Source organism: Nothobranchius furzeri, chromosome 6, assembly GCF_043380555.1.
Source record: "Nothobranchius furzeri strain GRZ-AD chromosome 6, NfurGRZ-RIMD1, whole genome shotgun sequence".
Taxonomy (NCBI): Eukaryota; Metazoa; Chordata; class Actinopteri; order Cyprinodontiformes; family Nothobranchiidae; genus Nothobranchius; species Nothobranchius furzeri.
Window position 1 is genome coordinate 17,082,709 of NC_091746.1, and position 18,377 is coordinate 17,101,085.

Below are 18,377 nucleotides of genomic sequence, written 5' to 3' on the forward strand. Positions count from 1 at the left end.
CCCGAGGAGCGTCTTGTCACATGTCAACACTGGGTCTGACTGAGCGCCTCCAGGAGAGAAGCCCCAGCTAAATGCGCCCCGAGGAGCGTCTTGCCACATGTCAGCACTCGGTCTGACTGAGCGCCTCCAGGAGAGAGGCCCAAGCAAGATGCGCCCCGAGGAGCGTCTTGCCACATGTAAGCAATGGGTCTGACTGAGGGCCTCCAGGAGAGAAGCCCAAGCAAGACACGCCCCGAGGAGCGTCTTGCCACATGTTAGCACTCGGTCTGACTGAGCGCCTCCAGGAGAGAGGCCCAAGCAAGACGCACCCCGATGAGCGTCTTGCCACATGTCAACAATGGGTCCGACTGAGGGCCTCCAGGAGAGAGGCCCAAGCAAGATGCGCCCCGAGGAGCGTCTTGCCACATGTAAGCAATGGGTCTGACTGAGGGCCTCCAGGAGAGAAGCCCAAGCAAGACACGCCCCGAGGAGCGTCTTGCCACATGTTAGCACTCGGTCTGACTGAGCGCCTCCAGGAGAGAGGCCCAAGCAAGACGCACCCCGATGAGCGTCTTGCCACATGTCAACAATGGGTCTGACTGAGGGCCTCCAGGAGAGAAGCCCAAGCAAGTTTCGCCCCGAGGAGCGTCTTGCCACATGTCAACACTGGGTCTGACAGAGGGCCTCCAGGAGAGAGGCCCAAAGCAAGATGCGCCCCGAGGAGCGTCTTGCCACATGTCAACAATGAGTCTGACTGAGGGCCTCCAGGAGAGAAGCCCAAGCAAGACGCGCCCCGAGGAGTGTCTTGCCACATGTCAGCACTCGGTCTGACTGAGCGCCTCCAGGAGAGAGGCCCAAGCAAGTTGCGCCCCGAGGAGCGTCTTGCCACATGTCACCACTGGGTCTGACTGAGCGCCTCCTGGAGAGAGGCCCAAGCAAGACGCGCCCCGAGGAGCGTCTTGCCACATGTAAGCACTGGGTCTGACTGAGCGCCTCCAGGAGAGAGGCCCCAGCAAGACGCGCCCCGAGGAGCGTCTTGCCACATGTCAACAATGAGTCTCACTGAGGGCCTCGAGGAGAGAAGCCCAAGCAAGACGCGTCCCGAGGAGCGTCTTGCCACATGTCGGCACTCGGTCTGACTGAACGCCTCTAGGAGAGAAGCCCCAGCTAGACGCGCCCCGAGGAGCGTCTTGCCACATATCAACAATGGGTCTGACTGAGGGCCTCCAGGAGAGAAGCCCAAGCAAGACGCGCCCCGAGGATCGTCTTGCCACATGTTAGCACTCGGTCTGACTGAGCGCCTCCAGGAGAGAGGCCCAAGCAAGACGCACCCCGATGAGCGTCTTGCCACATGTCAACAATGGGTCTGAGTGAGGGCCTCCAGGAGAGAAGCCCAAGCAAGACGCGCCCCGAGGAGCGTCTTGCCACATGTAAGCACTGGGTCTGACTGAGCGCCTCCAGGAGAGAGGCCCCAGCAAGACGCGCCCCGAGGAGCGTCTTGCCACATGTCAGCACTCGGTCTGACTGAACGCCTGTAGGAGAGAGGCCCAAGCAAGACGCGCCCCGAGGAGCGTCTTGCCACATGTCAGCACTCGGTCTGACTGAGCGCCTCCAGGAGAGAGGCAAAAGCAAGACGGACCCCGAGGAGCGTCTTGACACATGTCAACACTGGGGCTGACAGAGGGCCTCCAGGACAGAGGCCCAAGAAAGATGCGCCCCGAGGAGCGTCATGCCACATGTCACTACTCGGTCTGACTGAGCGTCTCCAGGAGAGAGGCCCAAGCAAGACGTCCCCGAGGAGCGTCTTGCCACATGTCACCTCTGGGTCTGACAGAGCGCCTCCAGGAGAGAGGCCCAAGCAAGACGCGCCCCGAGGAGCGTCTTGTCACATGTCAACACTGGGTCTGACTGAGCGCCTCCAGGAGAGAAGCCCCAGCTAAATGCGCCCCGAGGAGCGTCTTGCCACATGTCAGCACTCGGTCTGACTGAGCGCCTCCAGGAGAGAGGCCCAAGCAAGATGCGCCCCGAGGAGCGTCTTGCCACATGTAAGCAATGGGTCTGACTGAGGGCCTCCAGGAGAGAAGCCCAAGCAAGACACGCCCCGAGGAGCGTCTTGCCACATGTTAGCACTCGGTCTGACTGAGCGCCTCCAGGAGAGAGGCCCAAGCAAGACGCACCCCGATGAGCGTCTTGCCACATGTCAACAATGGGTCTGACTGAGGGCCTCCAGGAGAGAGGCCCAAGCAAGATGCGCCCCGAGGAGCGTCTTGCCACATGTAAGCAATGGGTCTGACTGAGGGCCTCCAGGAGAGAAGCCCAAGCAAGACACGCCCCGAGGAGCGTCTTGCCACATGTTAGCACTCGGTCTGACTGAGCGCCTCCAGGAGAGAGGCCCAAGCAAGACGCACCCCGATGAGCGTCTTGCCACATGTCAACAATGGGTCTGACTGAGGGCCTCCAGGAGAGAAGCCCAAGCAAGTTGCGCCCCGAGGAGCGTCTTGCCACATGTCAACACTGGGTCTGACAGAGGGCCTCCAGGAGAGAGGCCCAAAGCAAGATGCGCCCCGAGGAGCGTCTTGCCACATGTCAACAATGAGTCTGACTGAGGGCCTCCAGGAGAGAAGCCCAAGCAAGACGCGCCCCGAGGAGTGTCTTGCCACATGTCAGCACTCGGTCTGACTGAGCGCCTCCAGGAGAGAGGCCCAAGCAAGTTGCGCCCCGAGGAGCGTCTTGCCACATGTCAACAATGGGTCTGACTGAGGGCCTCCAGGAGAGAAGCCCAAGCAAGACGCGCCCCGAGGAGTGTCTTGCCACTTGTCAGCACTCGGTCTGACTGAACGCCTCCAGGAGAGAAGCCCCAGCAAGACGCACCCCGAGGAGCGTCTTGCCACATGTCAGCACTCGGTCTGACTGAGCGCCTCCAGGAGAGAGGCCCAAGCAAGATGCACCCCGAGCAGCGTCTTGCCACATGTACACAATGGGTCTGACTGAGGGCCTCCAGGAGAGAAGCCCAAGCAAGACGCGCCCCGAGGAGCGTCTTGCCACATGTCAGCACTCGGTCTGACTGAACGCCTCCAGGAGAGAAGCCCCAGCAAGACGCGCCCCGAGGAGCGTCTTGCCACATGTAAGCACTGGGTCTGACTGAGCGCCTCCAGGAGAGAGGCCCCAGCAAGACGCGCCCCGAGGAGCGTCTTGCCTTATGTCAGCACTTGGTCTGACTGAGCGCCTCCAGGAGAGAGGCCCAAGCAAGACGCGCCCCGAGGAGCGTCTTGCCACATGTCAACAATGGGTCTGACTGAGGGCCTCCAGGAGAGAAGCCCAAGCAAGACGCGCCCCGAGGAGCGTCTTGCCACATGTCAACAATGGGTCTGACTGAGGGCCTCCAGGAGAGAAGCCCAAGCAAGACGCGCCCCGAGGAGCGTCTTGCCACATGTCAACAATGGGTCTGACTGAGGGCCTCCAAGAGAGAAGCCCAAGCAAGACGCGCCCCGAGGAGCGTCTTGCACCATGTCAACACTGGGTCTGACTGAGCACCTCCAGGAGAGAGGCCCAAGCAAGACTCGCCCCGAGGAGCGTCTTGCCACATATCAACAATGGGTCTGACTGAGGGCCTCCATGAGAGAAGCCCAAGCAAGACGCGCCCGAGGAGCGTCTTGTCACATGTCACCACTGGGTCTGACTGAGCGCCTCCAGGAGAGAGGCCCAAGCAAGACGCGCCCAGAGGAGCGTCTTGTCACATGTCACCACTGAGTCTGACTGAGCGCCTCCAGGAGAGAGGCCCAAGCAAAACGCGCCCCGAGGAGCGTCTTGCCACATGTCAACAATGAGTCTCACTGAGGGCCTCGAGGAGAGAAGCCCAAGCAAGACGCGTCCCGAGGAGCGTCTTGCCACATGTCGGCACTCGGTCTGACTGAACGCCTCTAGGAGAGAAGCCCCAGCTAGACGCGCCCCGAGGAGCGTCTTGCCACATATCAACAATGGGTCTGACTGAGGGCCTCCATGAGAGAAGCCCAAGCAAGACGCGCCCCGAGGAGCGTCTTGTCACATGTCACCACTGGGTCTGACTGAGCGCCTCCTGGAGAGAGGCCCAAGCAAGACGCGCCCCGAGGAGCGTCTTGCCACATGTAAGCACTGGGTCTGACTGAGCGCTTCCAGGAGAGAGGCCCCAGCAAGACGCGCCCCGAGGAGCATCTTGCCTTATGTCAGCACTCGGTCTGACTGAGCGCCTCCAGGAGAGAGGCCCAAGCAAGACGCGCCCCGAGGAGCGTCTTGCCACATGTAAGCACTGGGTCTGACTGAGCGCCTCCAGGAGAGAGGCCCCAGCAAGACGCGCCCCGAGGAGCGTCTTGCCACATGTCAGCACTCGGTCTGACTGAACGCCTCTAGGAGAGAGGCCCAAGCAAGACTCGCCCCGAGGAGCGTCTTGCCACATATCAACAATGGGTCTGACTGAGGGCCTCCATGAGAGAAGCCCAAGCAAGACGTGCCCCGAGGAGCGTCTTGTCACATGTCACCACTGGGTCTGACTGAGCGCCTCCAGGAGAGAGGCCCAAGCAAGACGCGCCCCGAGGAGCGTCTTGCCACATGTCAGCACTCGGTCTGTTTGAGCGCCTCCAGGAGAGAGGCCAAAGCAAGATGGACCCCGAGGAGCGTCTTGACACATGTCAACACTGGGGCTGACAGAGGGCCTCCAGGACAGAGGCCCAAGCAAGACGCTCCCCGAAGAGTGTCTTGCCACATGTCACCACTGGGTCTGACTGAGCACCTCCAGGAGAGAGGCCCAAGAAAGACGCGCCCCGAGGAGCGTCATGCCACATGTCACTACTCGGTCTGACTGAGCGTCTCCAGGAGAGAGGCCCAAGCAAGACGGGCCCCGAGGAGCGTCTTGCCACGTGTCACCACTGGGTCTGACTGAGTGCCTCCAGGAGAGAGGCCCAAGCAAGACGCGCCCCGAGGAGCGTCTTGCCACGTGTCACCACTGGGTCTGATTGAGCGCCTCCAGGAGAGAGGCCACAGCAAGACGCGCCCCGAGGAGCATCTTGCCTTATGTCAGCACTCGGTCTGACTGAGCGCCTCCAGGAGAGAGGCCCAAGCAAGACGCGCCCCGAGGATCATCTTGCCACATGTCAACAATGGGTCTGACAGAGGGCCCCCAGGAGAGAGGCCCAAGCAAGACGCGCCCCGAGGAGCGTCTTGCCACATGTCAACAATGGGTCTGACTGAGCGCCTCCAGGAGAGAAGCCCAAGCAAGACGCGCCCCGAGGAGCGTCTTGTCACATGTCAACACTGGGTCTGACTGAGCGCCTCCAGGAGAGAAGCCCCAGCAAGACGCGCCCCGAGGAGCGTCTTGCCACATGTGACTACTCGGTCTGACTGTGCGCCTCCAGGAGAGAGGCCCAAGCAAGATGCGCCCCGAGGAGCGTCTTGCCACATGTCAACAATGGGTCCGACTGAGGGCCTCCAGGAGAGAACCCCAAGCAAGACGCGCCCCGAGGAGCGTCATCCCACATGTCACTACTCGGTCTGACTGAGCGCCTCCAGGAGAGAGGCCCAAGCAAGACGCGCCCCGAGGAGCGTCTTGCCATATGTAAACACTGGGTCTGACAGAGGGCCTCCAGGAGAGAGGCCCAAGCAATACGCGCCCCGAGGAGCGTGTTGCCACATGTCACCACTGGGTCTGACTGAGCGCCTCCAGGAGAGAGGCCCAAGCAAGACGCGCCCCGAGGAGCGTCTTGCCACATGTCAACACTTGGTCTGACTGAGCGCCTCCAGGAGAGAAGCCCAAGGAAGACGCGCCCCGAGGAGCGTCTTGCCACGTGTCAACACTGGATCTGACTGAGCGTCTCCAGGAGAGAGGCCCAAGCAAGACGCGCCCTGAGGAGCGTCTTGCCACGTGTCACCACTGGGTCTGACTGAGGGCCTCCAGGAGAGAAGCCCAAGCAAGACGCGCCCCGAGGAGCCTCTTGCCACATGTCAGCACTCGGTCTGACTGAACGCCTCCAGGAGAGAAGCCCCAGCAAGACGCGCCCCGAGGAGCGTCTTGCCACATGTCAGCACTCGGTCTGACAGAACGCCTCCAGGAGAGAAGCCCCAGCAAGACACGCCCCGAGGAGCGTCTTGCCACATGTCAGCACTCAGTCTGACTGAGCGCCTCCAGGAGAGAGGCCCAAGCAAGACGCGCCCCGAGGAGCGTCTTGCCACATATCAACAATGGGTCTGACTGAGGGCCTTCATGAGAGAAGCCCAAGCAAGACGCGCCCCGAGGAGCGTCTTGCCACATGTCAACAATGGGTCTGACTGAGGGCCTCCAGGAGAGAAGCCCAAGCAAGACGCGCCCCGAGGAGCGTCTTGCCACATGTCAGCACTCGGTCTGACTGAGCGCCTCCAGGAGAGAGGCCCAAGCAAGACGCACCCCGAGGAGCGTCTTGACACATGTCAACACTGGGGCTGACAGAGGGCCTCCAGGAGAGAGGCCTAAGCAAGACGCTCCCCAAGGAGTGTCTTGCCACATGTCAACAATGGGTCTGACTGAGCGCCTCCAGGAGAGAGGCCCAAGCAAGACGCGCCCCGAGGAGCGTCTTGCCACGTGTCAACACTGGGTCTGATTGAGGGCCTCCAGGAGAGAGGCCCAAGCAAGACGCGCCCCGAGGAGCGTCTTGCCACATGTCAACAATGGGTCTGACAGAGGGCCTCCAGGAGAGAGGACCAAGCAAGACGCGCCCCGAGGAGCATCTTGCCACATGTCAGAACTCAGTCTGACTGAGGGCCTCCAGGAGAGAAGCCCAAGCAAGACGCGCCCCGAGGAGCCTCTTGCCACATGTCAGCACTCGGTCTGACAGAACGCCTCCAGGAGAGAAGCCCCAGCAAGACACGCCCCGAGGAGCATCTTGCCACATGTCAGCACTCAGTCTGACTGAGCGCCTCCAGGAGAGAGGCCCAAGCAAGACGCGCCCCGAGGAGCGTCTTGCCACATATCAACAATGGGTCTGACTGAGGGCCTTCATGAGAGAAGCCCAAGCAAGACGCGCCCCGAGGAGCGTCTTGCCACATGTCAACAATGGGTCTGACTGAGGGCCTCCAGGAGAGAAGCCCAAGCAAGACGCGCCCCGAGGAGCGTCTTGCCACATGTCAGCACTCGGTCTGACTGAGCGCCTCCAGGAGAAAGGCCCAAGCAAGACGCACCCCGAGGAGCGTCTTGACACATGTCAACACTGGGGCTGACAGAGGGCCTCCAGGAGAGAGGCCCAAGCAAGACGCTCCCCAAGGAGTGTCTTGTCACATGTCAACAATGGGTCTGACTGAGCGCCTCCAGGAGAGAGGCCCAAGCAAGATGCGCCCCGAGGAGCGTCTTGCCACATGTAAGCAATGGGTCTGACTGAGGTCCTCCAGGAGAGAAGCCCAAGCAAGACACGCCCCGAGGAGCGTCTTGCCACATGTTAGCACTCGGTCTGACTGAGCGCCTCCAGGAGAGAGGCCCAAGCAAGACGCACCCCGATGAGCGTCTTGCCACATGTCAACAATGGGTCTGACTGAGGGCCTCCAGGAGAGAGGCCCAAGCAAGATGCGCCCCGAGGAGCGTCTTGCCACATGTAAGCAATGGGTCTGACTGAGGGCCTCCAGGAGAGAAGCCCAAGCAAGACACGCCCCGAGGAGCGTCTTGCCACATGTTAGCACTCGGTCTGACTGAGCGCCTCCAGGAGAGAGGCCCAAGCAAGACGCACCCCGATGAGCGTCTTGCCACATGTCAACAATGGGTCTGACTGAGGGCCTCCAGGAGAGAAGCCCAAGCAAGTTGCGCCCCGAGGAGCGTCTTGCCACATGTCAACACTGGGTCTGACAGAGGGCCTCCAGGAGAGAGGCCCAAAGCAAGATGCGCCCCGAGGAGCGTCTTGCCACATGTCAACAATGAGTCTGACTGAGGGCCTCCAGGAGAGAAGCCCAAGCAAGACGCGCCCCGAGGAGTGTCTTGCCACATGTCAGCACTCGGTCTGACTGAGCGCCTCCAGGAGAGAGGCCCAAGCAAGTTGCGCCCCGAGGAGCGTCTTGCCACATGTCAACAATGGGTCTGACTGAGGGCCTCCAGGAGAGAAGCCCAAGCAAGACGCGCCCCGAGGAGTGTCTTGCCACTTGTCAGCACTCGGTCTGACTGAACGCCTCCAGGAGAGAAGCCCCAGCAAGACGCACCCCGAGGAGCGTCTTGCCACATGTCAGCACTCGGTCTGACTGAGCGCCTCCAGGAGAGAGGCCCAAGCAAGATGCACCCCGAGCAGCGTCTTGTCACATGTACACAATGGGTCTGACTGAGGGCCTCCAGGAGAGAAGCCCAAGCAAGACGCGCCCCGAGGAGCGTCTTGCCACATGTCAGCACTCTGTCTGACTGAACGCCTCCAGGAGAGAAGCCCCAGCAAGACGCGCCCCGAGGAGCGTCTTGCCACATGTAAGCACTGGGTCTGACTGAGCGCCTCCAGGAGAGAGGCCCCAGCAAGACGCGCCCCGAGGAGCGTCTTGCCTTATGTCAGCACTCGGTCTGACTGAGCGCCTCCAGGAGAGAGGCCCAAGCAAGACGCGCCCCGAGGAGCGTCTTGCCACATGTCAACAATGGGTCTGACTGAGGGCCTCCAGGAGAGAAGCCCAAGCAAGACGCGCCCCGAGGAGCGTCTTGCCACATGTCAACAATGGGTCTGACTGAGGGCCTCCAGGAGAGAAGCCCAAGCAAGACGCGCCCCGAGGAGCGTCTTGCCACATGTCAACAATGGGTCTGACTGAGGGCCTCCAAGAGAGAAGCCCAAGCAAGACGCGCCCCGAGGAGCGTCTTGCACCATGTCAACACTGGGTCTGACTGAGCACCTCCAGGAGAGAGGCCCAAGCAAGACTCGCCCCGAGGAGCGTCTTGCCACATATCAACAATGGGTCTGACTGAGGGCCTCCATGAGAGAAGCCCAAGCAAGACGCGCCCGAGGAGCGTCTTGTCACATGTCACCACTGGGTCTGACTGAGCGCCTCCAGGAGAGAGGCCCAAGCAAGACGCGCCCAGAGGAGCGTCTTGTCACATGTCACCACTGAGTCTGACTGAGCGCCTCCAGGAGAGAGGCCCAAGCAAAACGCGCCCCGAGGAGCGTCTAGCCACATGTCAACAATGAGTTTCACTGAGGGCCTCGAGGAGAGAAGCCCAAGCAAGACGCGTCCCGAGGTGCGTCTTGCCACATGTCGGCACTCGGTCTGACTGAACGCCTCTAGGAGAGAAGCCCCAGCTAGACGCGCCCCGAGGAGCGTCTTGCCACATATCAACAATGGGTCTGACTGAGGGCCTCCATGAGAGAAGCCCAAGCAAGACGCGCCCCGAGGAGCGTCTTGTCACATGTCACCACTGGGTCTGACTGAGCGCCTCCTGGAGAGAGGCCCAAGCAAGACGCGCCCCGAGGAGCGTCTTGCCACATGTAAGCACTGGGTCTGACTGAGCGCTTCCAGGAGAGAGGCCCCAGCAAGACGCGCCCCGAGGAGCATCTTGCCTTATGTCAGCACTCGGTCTGACTGAGCGCCTCCAGGAGAGAGGCCCAAGCAAGACGCGCCCCGAGGAGCGTCTTGCCACATGTAAGCACTGGGTCTGACTGAGCGCCTCCAGGAGAGAGGCCCCAGCAAGACGCGCCCCGAGGAGCGTCTTGCCACATGTCAGCACTCGGTCTGACTGAACGCCTCTAGGAGAGAGGCCCAAGCAAGACTCGCCCCGAGGAGCGTCTTGCCACATATCAACAATGGGTCTGACTGAGGGCCTCCATGAGAGAAGCCCAAGCAAGACGTGCCCCGAGGAGCGTCTTGTCACATGTCACCACTGGGTCTGACTGAGCGCCTCCAGGAGAGAGGCCCAAGCAAGACGCGCCCCGAGGAGCGTCTTGCCACATGTCAGCACTCGGTCTGACTGAGCGCCTCCAGGAGAGAGGCCAAAGCAAGACGGACCCCGAGGAGCGTCTTGACACATGTCAACACTGGGGCTGACAGAGGGCCTCCAGGACAGAGGCCCAAGCAAGACGCTCCCCGAAGAGTGTCTTGCCACATGTCACCACTGGGTCTGACTGAGCACCTCCAGGAGAGAGGCCCAAGAAAGACGCGCCCCGAGGAGCGTCATGCCACATGTCACTACTCGGTCTGACTGAGCGTCTCCAGGAGAGAGGCCCAAGCAAGACGGGCCCCGAGGAGCGTCTTGCCACGTGTCACCACTGGGTCTGACTGAGTGCCTCCAGGAGAGAGGCCCAAGCAAGACGCGCCCCGAGGAGCGTCTTGCCACGTGTCACCACTGGGTCTGATTGAGCGCCTCCAGGAGAGAGGCCACAGCAAGACGCGCCCCGAGGAGCATCTTGCCTTATGTCAGCACTCGGTCTGACTGAGCGCCTCCAGGAGAGAGGCCCAAGCAAGACGCGCCCAGAGGAGCATCTTGCCACAAGTCAACAATGGGTCTGACAGAGGGCCCCCAGGAGAGAGGCCCAAGCAAGACGCGCCCCGAGGAGCGTCTTGCCACATGTCAACAATGGGTCTGACTGAGCGCCTCCAGGAGAGAAGCCCAAGCAAGACGCGCCCCGAGGAGCGTCTTGTCACATGTCAACACTGGGTCTGACTGAGCGCCTCCAGGAGAGAAGCCCCAGCAAGACGCGCCCCGAGGAGCGTCTTGCCACATGTGACTACTCGGTCTGACTGTGCGCCTCCAGGAGAGAGGCCCAAGCAAGATGCGCCCCGAGGAGCGTCTTGCCACATGTCAACAATGGGTCCGACTGAGGGCCTCCAGGAGAGAACCCCAAGCAAGACGCGCCCCGAGGAGCGTCATCCCACATGTCACTACTCGGTCTGACTGAGCGCCTCCAGGAGAGAGGCCCAAGCAAGACGCGCCCCGAGGAGCGTCTTGCCATATGTAAACACTGGGTCTGACAGAGGGCCTCCAGGAGAGAGGCCCAAGCAATACGCGCCCCGAGGAGCGTGTTGCCACATGTCACCACTGGGTCTGACTGAGCGCCTCCAGGAGAGAGGCCCAAGCAAGACGCGCCCCGAGGAGCGTCTTGCCACATGTCAACACTTGGTCTGACTGAGCGCCTCCAGGAGAGAAGCCCAAGGAAGACGCGCCCCGAGGAGCGTCTTGCCACGTGTCAACACTGGATCTGACTGAGCGTCTCCAGGAGAGAGGCCCAAGCAAGACGCGCCCTGAGGAGCGTCTTGCCACGTGTCACCACTGGGTCTGACTGAGGGCCTCCAGGAGAGAAGCCCAAGCAAGACGCGCCCCGAGGAGCCTCTTGCCACATGTCAGCACTCGGTCTGACTGAACGCCTCCAGGAGAGAAGCCCCAGCAAGACGCGCCCCGAGGAGCGTCTTGCCACATGTCAGCACTCGGTCTGACAGAACGCCTCCAGGAGAGAAGCCCCAGCAAGACACGCCCCGAGGAGCGTCTTGCCACATGTCAGCACTCAGTCTGACTGAGCGCCTCCAGGAGAGAGGCCCAAGCAAGACGCGCCCCGAGGAGCGTCTTGCCACATATCAACAATGGGTCTGACTGAGGGCCTTCATGAGAGAAGCCCAAGCAAGACGCGCCCCGAGGAGCGTCTTGCCACATGTCAACAATGGGTCTGACTGAGGGCCTCCAGGAGAGAAGCCCAAGCAAGACGCGCCCCGAGCAGCGTCTTGCCACTTGTCAGCACTCGGTCTGACTGAGCGCCTCCAGGAGAGAGGCCCAAGCAAGACGCACCCCGAGGAACGTCTTGACACATGTCAACACTGGGGCTGACAGAGGGCCTCCAGGAGAGAGGCCTAAGCAAGACGCTCCCCAAGGAGTGTCTTGCCACATGTCAACAATGGGTCTGACTGAGCACCTCCAGGAGAGAGGCCCAAGCAAGACGCGCCCCGAGGAGCGTCTTGCCACGTGTCAACACTGGGTCTGATTGAGGGCCTCCAGGAGAGAGGCCCAAGCAAGACGCGCCCCGAGGAGCGTCTTGCCACATGTCAACAATGGGTCTGACAGAGGGCCTCCAGGAGAGAGGACCAAGCAAGACGCGCCCCGAGGAGCATCTTGCCACATGTCAGCACTCAGTCTGACTGAGGGCCTCCAGGAGAGAAGCCCAAGCAAGACGCGCCCCGAGGAGCCTCTTGCCACATGTCAGCACTCGGTCTGACTGAACGCCTCCAGGAGAGAAGCCCCAGCAAGACGCGCCCCGAGGAGCGTCTTGCCACATGTCAGCACTCGGTCTGACAGAACGCCTCCAGGAGAGAAGCCCCAGCAAGACACGCCCCGAGGAGCATATTTCCACATGTCAGCACTCAGTCTGACTGAGCGCCTCCAGGAGAGAGGCCCAAGCAAGACGCGCCCAGAGGAGCGTCTTGCCACATATCAACAATGGGTCTGACTGAGGGCCTTCATGAGAGAAGCCCAAGCAAGACGCGCCCCGAGGAGCGTCTTGCCACATGTCAACAATGGGTCTGACTGAGGGCCTCCAGGAGAGAAGCCCAAGCAAGACGCGCCCCGAGGAGCGTCTTGCCACATGTCAGCACTCGGTCTGACTGAGCGCCTCCAGGAGAAAGGCCCAAGCAAGACGCACCCCGAGGAGCGTCTTGACACATGTCAACACTGGGGCTGACAGAGGGCCTCCAGGAGAGAGGCCCAAGCAAGACGCTCCCCAAGGAGTGTCTTGTCACATGTCAACAATGGGTCTGACTGAGCGCCTCCAGGAGAGAGAACCAAGCAAGACGCGCCCCGAGGAGCGTCTTGCCACGTGTCAACACTGGGTCTGATTGAGGGCCTCCTGGAGAGAGGCCCAAGCAAGACGCGCCCCGAGGAGCGTCTTGCCACATGTCAACAATGGGTCTGACAGAGGGCCTCCAGGAGAGAGGCCCAAGCAATACGCGCCCCGAGGAGCGTGTTGCCACATGTCACCACTGGGTCTGACTGAGCGCCTCCAGGAGAGAGGCCCAAGCAAGACGCGCCCCGAGGAGCGTCTTGTCACATGTCAACACTGGGTCTGACTTAGCGCCTCCAGGAGAGAAGCCCCAGCAAGACGCGCCCCGAGGAGCGTCTTGCCACATGTCAGCACTCGGTCTGACTGAGCGCCTCCAGGAGAGAGGCCCAAGCAAGATGCGCCCCGAGGAGCGTCTTGCCACATGTAAACAATGGGTCTGACTGAGGGCCTCCAGGAGAGAAGCCCAAGCAAGACGCGCCCCGAGGAGCGTCTTGCCACATGTCAACAATGGGTCTGACAGAGGGCCTCCAGGAGAGAGGCCCAAGCAATACGCGCCCCGAGGAGCGTGTTGCCACATGTCACCACTGGGTCTGACTGAGCACCTACAGGAGAGAGGCCCAAGCAAGACGCGCCCCGAGGAGCGTCTTGCCACATGTCAACAATGGGTCTGACTGAGGGCCTCCAGGAGAGAAGCCCAAGCAACACGCGCCCCGAGGAGCGTCTTGCCACATGTCAGCACCCGGTCCGACTGAGCGCCTCCAGGAGAGAGGCCCAAGCAAGATGCGCCCCGAGGAGCATCTTGCCACATGTCAACAATGGGTCCGACTGAGGGCCTCCAGGAGAGAAGCCCAAGCAAGACGTGCCCCGAGGAGCGTCATCCCACATGTCACTACTCGGACTGACTGAGCGCCTCCAGGAGAGAGGCCCAAGCAAGACGCGCCCTGAGGAGCGTCTTGCCACGTGTCACCACTGGGTCTGACTGAGGGCCTCCAGGAGAGAAGCCCAAGCAAGACGCGCCCCGAGGAGCGCCTTGCCACATGTCAGCACTCGGTCTGACAGAACGCCTCCAGGAGAGAAGCCCCAGCAAGACACGCCCCGAGGAGCGTCTTGCCACATGTCAGCACTCAGTCTGACTGAGCGCCTCCAGGAGAGAGGCCCAAGCAAGACGCGCCCCGAGGAGCGTCTTGCCACATATCAACAATGGGTCTGACTGAGGGCCTTCATGAGAGAAGCCCAAGCAAGACGCGCCCCGAGGAGCGTCTTGCCACATGTCAACAATGGGTCTGACTGAGGGCCTCCAGGAGAGAAGCCCAAGCAAGACGCGCCCCGAGGAGCGTCTTGCCACATGTCAGCACTCGGTCTGACTGAGCGCCTCCAGGAGAGAGGCCCAAGCAAGACGCACCCCGAGGAGCGTCTTGACACATGTCAACACTGGGGCTGACAGAGGGCCTCCAGGAGAGAGGCCCAAGCAAGACGCTCCCCAAGGAGTGTCTTGCCACATGTCAACAATGGGTCTGACTGAGCGCCTCCAGGAGAGAGGCACAAGCAAGACGCGCCCCGAGGAGCGTCTTGCCACGTGTCAACACTGGGTCTGATTGAGGGCCTCCAGGAGAGAGGCCCAAGCAAGACGCGCCCCGAGGAGCGTCTTGCCACATGTCAACAATGGGTCTGACAGAGGGCCTCCAGGAGAGAGGCCCAAGCAATACGCGCCCCGAGGAGCGTGTTGCCACATGTCACCACTGGGTCTGACTGAGCGCCTCCAGGAGAGAGGCCCAAGCAAGTCGCGCCCCGAGGAGCGTCTTGCCACGTGTCACCACTGGGTCTGATTGAGCGCCTCCAGGAGAGAGGCCCCAGCAAGACGCGCCCCGAGGAGCATCTTGCCTTTTGTCAGCACTCGGTCTGACTGAGCGCCTCCAGGAGAGAGGCCCAAGCAAGACGCGCCCCGAGGAGCGTCTTGCCACATGTCAACAATGGGTCTGACAGAGGGCCTCCAGGAGAGAGGACCAAGCAAGACGCGCCCCGAGGAGCATCTTGCCACATGTCACCTCTGGGTCTGACTGAGCGCCTCCAGGAGAGAGGCCCAAGCAAGACGCGCCCCGAGGAGCGTCTTGTCACATGTCAACACTGGGTCTGACTTAGCGCCTCCAGGAGAGAAGCCCCAGCAAGACGCGCCCCGAGGAGCGTCTTGCCACATGTCAGCACTCGGTCTGACTGAGCGCCTCCAGGAGAGAGGCCCAAGCAAGACGCGCCCCGAGGAGCGTCTTGCCACATGTAAACAATGGGTCTGACAGAGGGCCTCCAGGAGAGAGGCCCAAGCAATACGCGCCCCGAGGAGCGTGTTGCCACATGTCACCACTGGGTCTGACTGAGGGCCTCCAGGAGAGAAGCCCAAGCAAGACGCGCCCCGAGGAGCGTCTTGCCACATGTCAGCACTCGGTCTGACTGAGCGCCTCCAGGAGAGAGGCCCAAGCAAGACGCACCCCGAGGAGAGTCTTGACACATGTCAACACTGGGGCTGACAGAGGGCCTCCAGGAGAGAGGCCCAAGCAAGACGCTCCCCAAGGAGTGTCTTGCCACATGTCAACAATGGGTCTGACTGAGCGCCTCCAGGAGAGAGGCACAAGCAAGACGCGCCCCGAGGAGCGTCTTGCCACGTGTCAACACTGGGTCTGATTGAGGGCCTCCAGGAGAGAGGCCCAAGCAAGACGCGCCCCGAGGAGCGTCTTGCCACATGTCAACAATGGGTCTGACAGAGGACCTCCAGGAGAGAGGCCCAAGCAATACGCGCCCCGAGGAGCGTGTTGCCACATGTCACCACTGGGTCTGACTGAGCGCCTCCAGGAGAGAGGCCCAAGCAAGACGCGCCCCGAGGAGCGTCTTGCCACGTGTCACCACTGGGTCTGATTGAGCGCCTCCAGGAGAGAGGCCCCAGCAAGACGCGCCCCGAGGAGCATCTTGCCTTATGTCAGCACTCGGTCTGACTGAGCGCCTCCAGGAGAGAGGCCCAAGCAAGACGCGCCCCGAGGAGCGTCTTGCCACATGTCAACAATGGGTCTGACAGAGGGCCTCCAGGAGAGAGGACCAAGCAAGACGCGCCCCGAGGAGCATCTTGCCACATGTCACCTCTGGGTCTGACTGAGCGCCTCCAGGAGAGAGGCCCAAGCAAGACGCGCCCCGAGGAGCGTCTTGTCACATGTCAACACTGGGTCTGACTTAGCGCCTCCAGGAGAGAAGCCCCAGCAAGACGCGCCCCGAGGAGCGTCTTGCCACATGTCAGCACTCGGTCTGACTGAGCGCCTCCAGGAGAGAGGCCCAAGCAAGACGCGCCCCGAGGAGGGTCTTGCCACATGTCAACAATGGGTCTGACAGAGGGCCTCCAGGAGAGAGGCCCAAGCAATACGCGCCCCGAGGAGCGTGTTGCCACATGTCACCACTGGGTCTGACTGAGCACCTCCAGGAGAGAGGCCCAAGCAAGACGCGCCCCGAGGAGCGTCTTGCCACATGTCAACACTTGGTCTGACTGAGCGCCTCCAGGAGAGAGGCCCAAGCAAGACACGCCCCGAGGAGCGTCTTGCCACGTGTCAACACTGTGTCTGACTGAGCGCCTCCAGGAGAGAGGCCCAAGCAAGACGCGCCCCGAGGAGCGTCTTGCCACATGTCAACAATGGGTCTGACAGAGGGCCTCCAGGAGAGAGGCCCACGCAATACGCGCCCCGAGGAGCGTGTTGCCACATGTCACCACTGGGTCTGACTGAGCGCCTCCAGGAGAGAGGCCCAAGCAAGACGCGCCCCGAGGAGCGTCTTGCCACATGTCAACAATGGGTCTGACTGAGGGCCTCCAGGAGAGAAGCCCAAGCAACACGCGCCCCGAGGAGCGTCTTGCCTCATGTCAGCACCCGGTCCGACTGAGCGCCTCCAGGAGAGAGGCCCAAGCAAGATGCGCCCCGAGGAGCATCTTGCCACATGTCAACAATGGGTCCGACTGAGGGCCTCCAGGAGAGAAAACCAAGCAAGACGTGCCCCGAGGAGCGTCATCCCACATGTCACTACTCGGACTGACTGAGCACCTCCAGGAGAGAAGCCCAAGCAAGTCGCGCCCCGAGGAGCGTCTTGCCACGTGTCACCACTGGGTCTGATTGAGCGCCTCCAGGAGAGAGGCCCCAGCAAGACGCGCCCCGAGGAGCATCTTGCCTTATGTCAGCACTCGGTCTGACTGAGCGCCTCCAGGAGAGAGGCCCAAGCAAGACGCGCCCCGAGGAGCGTCTTGCCACATGTCAACAATGGGTCTGACAGAGGGCCTCCAGGAGAGAGGACCAAGCAAGACGCGCCCCGAGGAGCATCTTGCCACATGTCACCTCTGGGTCTGACTGAGCGCCTCCAGGAGAGAGGCCCAAGCAAGATGCGCCCCGAGGAGCGTCTTGTCACATGTCAACACTGGGTCTGACTTAGCGCCTCCAGGAGAGAAGCCCCAGCAAGACGCGCCCCGAGGAGCGTCTTGCCACATGTCAGCACTCGGTCTGACTGAGCGCCTCCAGGAGAGAGGCCCAAGCAAGACGCGCCCCGAGGAGCGTCTTGCCACATGTCAACAATGGGTCTGACAGAGGGCCTCCAGGAGAGAGGCCCAAGCAATACGCGCCCCGAGGAGCGTGTTGCCACATGTCACCACTGGGTCTGACTGAGCGCCTCCAGGAGAGAGGCCCAAGCAAGTCGCGCCCCGAGGAGCGTCTTGCCACGTGTCACCACTGGGTCTGATTGAGCGCCTCCAGGAGAGAGGCCCCAGCAAGACGCGCCCCGAGGAGCATCTTGCCTTATGTCAGCACTCGGTCTGACAGAGGGCCTCCAGGAGAGAGGCCCAAGCAAGACGCGCCCCGAGGAGCATCTTGCCACATGTCACCTCTGGGTCTGACTGAGCGCCTCCAGGAGAGAGGCCCAAGCAAGACGCGCCCCGAGGAGCGTCTTGTCACATGTCAACACTGGGTCTGACTTAGCGCCTCCAGGAGAGAAGCCCCAGCAAGACGCGCCCCGAGGAGCGTCTTGCCACATGTCAGCACTCGGTCTGACTGAGCGCCTCCAGGAGAGAGGCCCAAGCAAGATGCGCCCCGAGGAGCGTCTTGCCACATGTCAACAATGGGTCTGACTGAGCGCCTCCAGGAGAGAGGCCCAAGCAAGACGTGCCCCGAGGAGCGTCTTGTCACATGTCAACACTGGGTCTGACTGAGCGCCTCCAGGAGAGAAGCCCCAGCAAGATGCGCCCCGAGGAGCGTCTTGCCACATGTCAGCACCCGGTCCGACTGAGCGCCTCCAGGAGAGAGGCCCAAGCAAGATGCGCCCCGAGGAGCATCTTGCCACATGTCAACAATGGGTCCGACTGAGGGCCTCCAGGAGAGAAACCCAAGCAAGACGTGCCCCGAGGAGCGTCATCCCACATGTCACTACTCGGACTGACTGAGCACCTCCAGGAGAGAAGCCCAAGCAAGTCGCGCCCCGAGGAGCGTCTTGCCACGTGTCACCACTGGGTCTGATTGAGCGCCTCCAGGAGAGAGGCCCCAGCAAGACGCGCCCCGAGGAGCATCTTGCCTTATGTCAGCACTCGGTCTGACTGAGCGCCTCCAGGAGAGAGGCCCAAGCAAGACGCGCCCCGAGGAGCGTCTTGCCACATGTCAACAATGGGTCTGACAGAGGGCCTCC